Source organism: Palaemon carinicauda, chromosome 5 (genome assembly GCF_036898095.1).
Source record: "Palaemon carinicauda isolate YSFRI2023 chromosome 5, ASM3689809v2, whole genome shotgun sequence".
In the NCBI taxonomy this organism is placed as follows: Eukaryota; Metazoa; Arthropoda; class Malacostraca; order Decapoda; family Palaemonidae; genus Palaemon; species Palaemon carinicauda.
This window is the reverse complement of record NC_090729.1, coordinates 76,491,726-76,498,201: the sequence shown is the minus strand read 5'-3', so window position 1 is coordinate 76,498,201 and position 6,476 is coordinate 76,491,726. Positions and strand designations below refer to the sequence as shown.

The following is a 6,476-nucleotide window of genomic DNA, read 5'->3' as shown; positions in this document are numbered from 1 at the left end:
TATTTTTTTTCTTGTGTTTTAATAGAATGGCCATGGATGTCTGGTGGTTTTACTACAGGTTGTCTTTTCCTTATCTGTTTTTCTTTTCAAGACCACCCTTACTGTCCGCCCTTCGGATGAAATGGCTATCCTGGAGGTTATTTAGCCTTGCTTGGTGTATCGGCTCTATGTTGACCAATTTTTGCGGCATTTTTTTCTAAAGTCTATGGATTTGATCAATTACTTTATTCATAATTCTGTCCATATTGTTTTCATCATTCTTGTTAATTTGATTTGTAAGTATGATGTATCTTTTCTTATTACCATCAATTCTTGCTTGCTTAGATTATCCAGCCCTTACTGCTGAACACGGGCTCTTGCCATCAATTCTTATGCTGTTGAGAGACATTGAGTAAAATCCGGGACCAGTATGTCTTCAATTTTGTCAATGTTGTCTGCTCTATTGCCATATTTGAGGTCTTCATGCAAATATTCAACACCTTACAGTTGGGTTGAGACAGTATGATATTCTTTTGTGCTCCAAAACTTTGGTTTCTAATATGAGGAACTTATCTGAACTTCTTAAAACTGGTTTTGAGTAGCCAATAATTTTGAAAAGGGATGCCTTTCCTAGGGACAGGGGAATGGCAGTGTATATTAGGACCGAGTACCCTGCTTCTCATAAGTCCTGCTATGAATGTGAATGTCATGAGATTCAGGAAAAAAGAGTGGGCAGGCACAACAACTTCTATATGAGCTCTATCTATCAGAACCCAGACATCGATGATTCTATCTTCGATTGTCTTCTTACTATTATGGCTAAGATACAAGATGATGATAAAAAGGCCTCTTTTGTTTTTCTTGGCAATTTCAATGCTCACCATTGGGAGTCGTTAAATTCTGGTTCGCCTACCAATCGCCATGGCTTAAGAGTTTTAGTCTTTACCTCTGAATCAGGCTGTGAGCAGATCACAAGTGAAGCTACTCACAGGTCTAGTAATTGCTTGGACCTTGTATACGACGACTACCCTGGCATTATAACAAGTAAGGTTGGTTCTCCCACAGGGACATATGATCATGCCTTGATTTCATTAGTAGTGAAGACTGAACAGCCTGTCCTGATGTACTATACTCATGTAAGATTTATATGAAATCTCAAGCAGACTGGAATGGGATTTTGAGTGATCTTTGGGGGTTGAATTGGTTACAATTGTATAATACTGTTGATCCTGTTGTCCCTTTGAATGAGAATCTAGGAATCTAGTCAAAATAATTGATAAGCGTATCCCTTCTTGTATGCTAAGGTACCGAGTGAAGGACAAACCATGGTTCAATGAGGATTGTATAAGTGCTTATTTAGAGAAGCAGAAGGCCCATCATCTTTGGAAGGGTAACATAAGATTTGACTTGAATTAACTATACTCAGCTTAGAGCTTTTGCACAAAATTTATGCTTCAAATTTATACAATGTACAGTAACCATAAAAGAAGCCTTTTTGGTACAACCCAGGAACATAAGTGCTGGACCTTAAATCTGCACTCTTTGGTGTAAATGCAACAGTTCCTCCCTTACTTAAACCAGATGGCTCTGTTGCTCAATGTCCACAGGAAAAGGTAATCCTTTTGGCTGAGGTGTTTGACAGTAAGCAGAGTAATGAGAAACTTGGTCTCCTCATTCCTGTTTTCCTTAAGCTAAACTGTCTAGTTTAGCTTTTTGATCTCGTGAAATTACAGCTCTCTTGATGAAAATTTATGCTTATGGAGGAAGATCTAAATGGTATTTTCCCTTTGCTTTTTACAAAGACAACACATTTCTTGGCTCCAAAGTTATGTTACTTTACACAAGTAAGCAAGAAGAGAAGTTTTTAGCACTTGTTGGAGAATTGGTAATATTACTCAACTATGTAAATGTGTTTGTGGTAGCTCAAGTCCAACTGATTACCGTCCAATTTCTATAACTCCCATATTATCTAAAGTTTTTGAATGTCTTTTGGCAAAACGTCATAATCATCTGTTCCCTAGTTTGAAATTTGGTTTTCGTAAAGACCTTGGAGCATATGATACCCTTCTTACAATCTTCCATGCTTTACAGAAATCCCTTGATTGTGGTGAGGAAGTTTGTATGATGGGCCTTGTTTTTAGTGCTGCCTTTGACCATGTTAATCATGAGGCCCTTGTTTTCAAACTGAAACAGTTGGGAGTGGGTGGGTTGTTTCAGAGCATTATTATTGAATTATCAAGTAATAGATCGCAAAGAGTTGTTGTTGATGGGCACCATAGTGAGTATAGGAATGTGATATCTGGTGTTCCACAGGGTAGTGTTCTTGGCCCATTACTTTTCATTCTATATACACATGACATGTGGTTTGACCTAGAAAACAAGCTTGTTGCATAAGCAGATGATGCTACTCTCTTTGCATCAATTCCATCTCCTGAATGAAGATCTAGGGTTGCTGCAATTTATGGGGTATGAAGTTGAATCCTAACAAAACTCAAAGTATGATTCAAGCACCCGTAGGTCAAGGACAGAGGCTCCTCAACATCCAGACTGCAGCATTTATAAGGTTTCTTGAATTATGTGACCTAAAATTTTTGGTGTAATTCTCTACAGCAAATTTACTTTAGAGAAACACATTAGATCTGTGTGCTCTTTAATTGCAATACAAATTGGTTTATTGAGAGTCGAGATTTTCAGTGATCAATCTATTCCGAAGAAGTGTTTCAGTTCTTTCACTCTATCTTGTTTCGAGTATTGTTCTCCTGTCTGGGCTTACGCTGCCGATTCTCATTTTTATTCGTTAGACAGGAACTTAGTCTATTGAATTTCTTATTCCTGATCTAGATACAGTATTCATCTCTGGCACTATCATTCCATAGTTCATTATGCATGTTGCATGAGATTTTACATAATTCTGATCATCCTTTACATTCAGATCTTCCCGGACAGTTCCATCCTGATCGTAATACTAGGCAGGCAGTTAAATCTGATAATCAGGCCTCCTCCATCATGAGGCTTAATACTACACAATATTCTAGAAGTTTTATTCCAGCTGTGACCAGGTTGTGGAAGAATCTTCCTGATCGGTTAGTTGAATTGGTAGAACTTCAAAAGTTTGAAGTTGCAGCCAATGTTTTTAGGCTGAACAGGCTGACATAAGTCTCTTCTTATGGTTTATATGTTATTGTTTTTAAAATATTTAATTCTAATTGTTCATTATTTCTCATATCGTTTATTTACCTATTTCCTTTCCTCACTGGACTAATTTGCCCAGTTTGAGCTCTTGAGTTTATAGCTTCTTGCTTTTCCAACTAGGGTTGTAGCTTAGCAAGTAATACTAATAATAACATCATAAGCCTCTAAAGATCCCTCTAGATTCTGTAGAGGAAACCAATGCTTAGGGCCACCAGTTATAAGGCAAACCTAGTTTGCGAGAACGTGATGGGAATTGCAAACTTTCCTCTTCCACCACGGATGCCCCACGACTCAGTGGGGATGGTAGTCTCAACTCTAAAGTCCCTCCAACGGAAGCACCTTGTTGAACATGCCTGTCCATTTTCCATCATTCTGGTTGATGTGCTGGGATGTGGCTCCTCAAGATCACGCTGTGCGTAATCTGACACTCGCCTGGATGTGCGTGTCTTTTGAAGATAAGGTTACAGGGAATTCTCAATATGAAAAACTGAATGGAGGTTCTCGCCGCATAGAATGACATTTGTCTCTAAATCCCGTTGGGAGGAGAAAGAGTAAAGTAAAAATATTGTTAAGCTTCCTATGACGAAAAAAAATATTCCCATTGGGAGAAGTTCACAACCTACAGTTTTTACATGGAGATGCCCTTGAACATCTCTTGTCTAGGCGAAAGAGACAAAGAAGATGTGTGTCTATGTCTGCCCGGCTCATAAGAATGCCACAACAGTCGCTATCCTGTCCAGGGCAAGAATGTAAACACCGAGTTTTACCAGACATAAGCACTCACTTGTAACTTACAGATAATGAATAGTAACTCATATGACTGAATTAAGAAAGAAAACACAAGAGAACACAGCACTAAATGGGTAGGGAAATGAATGCAAAAGGCTCGATTATAGAGAAGTGAGAGCACAACCTCTTCACTTCGCGGCCAGCAGCGTTGTGGAGAGATGTTGTGAGCATGTGTCCTCCTGCTCCTTGTGCATACGCTGTGCTTACCCAGCAACAAAGCATGACGCAATCAACCAAAATTTTGATAGGCCGGTTGTAGAAAACATGATTACTGTAGTTACCCCAAATAAATGACTCAGAAGTTTGTATCCGCCTAAGAATAAAACTTACAACACAAACAACGAAATGAATTTTATGTTCTTTGAGCACAAAAATAAAAACATACCAGCAAAATCTTTTTAAAATATTTTAAAATCGTGTTAGAGGTTATTGTAGTTCACATGTTGAAGTTGAACAAACCAAATATTTCTGTAAGAATAATAAATCCCATAAAGACAATATATAAAGAAAATGCAATAGATTAGTTTCCAGTAATTTTGATAAAAAAAGAAGTAAAATCGAATGATTCTATAAGAACTTACAAAACATTAAAATTGAAATATTGCATTCAATTCCACCAGTTACAAATTTAAAATGCACTATCCCCTTAGCTTGACTAGATTTCTTTACAAAGCTAAATTATTATTATTTTTTTTTTTGCTACAAACACAAGATTTTAAGAATGTATTACAGTATTAAGAAATGTTTACTTAAGATTTTTCTGTGTCAGATTTACTCGAGTGATCAATTTGAAATTGTACTACTCCCTCATCTACAATGTTTTTATCGAAGATCTTGAGGCAATTGTAACCTTAACTAAGAGTACATTGTATTTTACATTAATTTCAATGAAATTCAAGAAAAAGACAACAGTTACATGTATCTGCCAAATTTGCATTGAAAACTTGATTTTAAATTGAATTCATATTAAAAATTATTCTAAATCAAACACATTCTAGAAAACATGGTAAATATGAACAATTAGTTATAAATATTAGAAGCGATGATTTTAAATCTTGAATAATAGGAGCGACGACTTTATATACAGTATCTTGTATGTCCTCCAAAAGCTCGAGAATTTCCATTGGCAGTGCTCATCTATCAAAAAATATCTGTAATAAAAGGAAAATTGTCAAAACTGTCCCAACCTTTCTTATTTCAGCTTTTAAAGTTGAAGAGTTTAATTATTCAAACAGGTTACTTTACATGGATGAAACTAGCAAGGCCATAAACATTGGTTGAGAAAAGTTCCAAATGGAATGACCCAATGTTGAGAATAGTTAAAATTCAAACAAAAAGGTAAATCAACAAAGAGATGAAGACATACAAATAGCAATGATGATTCAAAGAAAAAATAAGACAATGATGAATACTGTACAACTGTTTACACATCCTTTCAAACCGACGCCATACTGTGCAGTACATACCCGACCATTTTTCACTTCTATAAGAGGGAGTGAGATGTACAGCCTTAACCCTTTTACCCCCGGGCTATTTGGAAATTTCCAACCCTTAACCCCCAGGGGGTTATTTTTTTTCCCAGCACATTATGCAGTATATTTTTTTTAATTGCTATAACAGCCTTAATTTTTGTCATAGAGAGGTCAGGTTGGTCTCATTCTCTTGGAAAATGCCTGAATTTTTTCAAAAAATTATCAAAAATATGAAAAAAAAAAAAAATTTATAGCATTTTTTTGCAAGGACGTACCGGTACGTCCATGGGGGTAAAGGGATGGCTTTTGTGAAACGTACCAGTACGTCCTTTGGGGGTAAAAGAGTTAATATTATAATTATTATTATCATTATTATTATTGTACAGTCATTTCATTATCATCTTCATTTTTATCATTATTATTATGATTATTTCTTGCTAAGCTACAACCTTAATTGGAAAGCAAGATGCTGTAAGCCCAATGGCTCTAACACATAAAAATACCTGTGAGGAAAAGAAACGGAAATAAACTATATGAGAAGTACTGATAAATGGATATAAAGTGTCAAGATCAGCAACAACATTAAAACAGATCTGTCATATATAAACTATGAAGACAGATTCATGTCACTCTGGTCAACATAAAAACATTCATTGCAAGTTTGAACTTCTGAAGTTCTGCCAATTCTACTGCACAAGAAAATCACACACTAACAGGGTTACAACTTTGTACACTAATGCCTTCCTCATCAATGTTAAAGTTTAAAGGCCACTTGCAAGCGGCAGAGGCAAGGGGCAGGACAATTTTCTAGAATGACTATTGGAAACTTCCTTGCCTGGTTCAAGCTCAACAGTTTCTTGTAGAGTGAAGAAGAAAAAAAAAAAAAAAAAAAAAAAAAAAAAAAAAAAAAAAAAAAAAAAAAAAAAAAAAAAACCTGACTGATTGCAATAATTACAGAGGCATAACACTTACTGTACAGGAGTCATGAAAATACTGGTATATAATATGCTTAATCTAAAGAGACTGGAGAAAGATTGATGAAAA

At 35.9% G+C, this 6,476-nt stretch overlaps 1 long non-coding RNA gene across 1 annotated transcript in view; it reads right to left on the bottom strand.

Annotated features, from left to right (window-relative positions):
• Window positions 1-4,352: 4,352 nt before the first annotated feature.
• The window catches only part of LOC137641345 (uncharacterized), a 37,884-nt gene continuing 35,760 nt past the window's right edge, over window positions 4,353-6,476 (bottom strand). Inside the window, exon 3 of the long non-coding RNA XR_011044493.1 lies at window positions 4,353-5,111. This is a non-coding gene — a long non-coding RNA (uncharacterized lncRNA). The remainder of the gene's footprint in view (window positions 5,112-6,476) is intronic.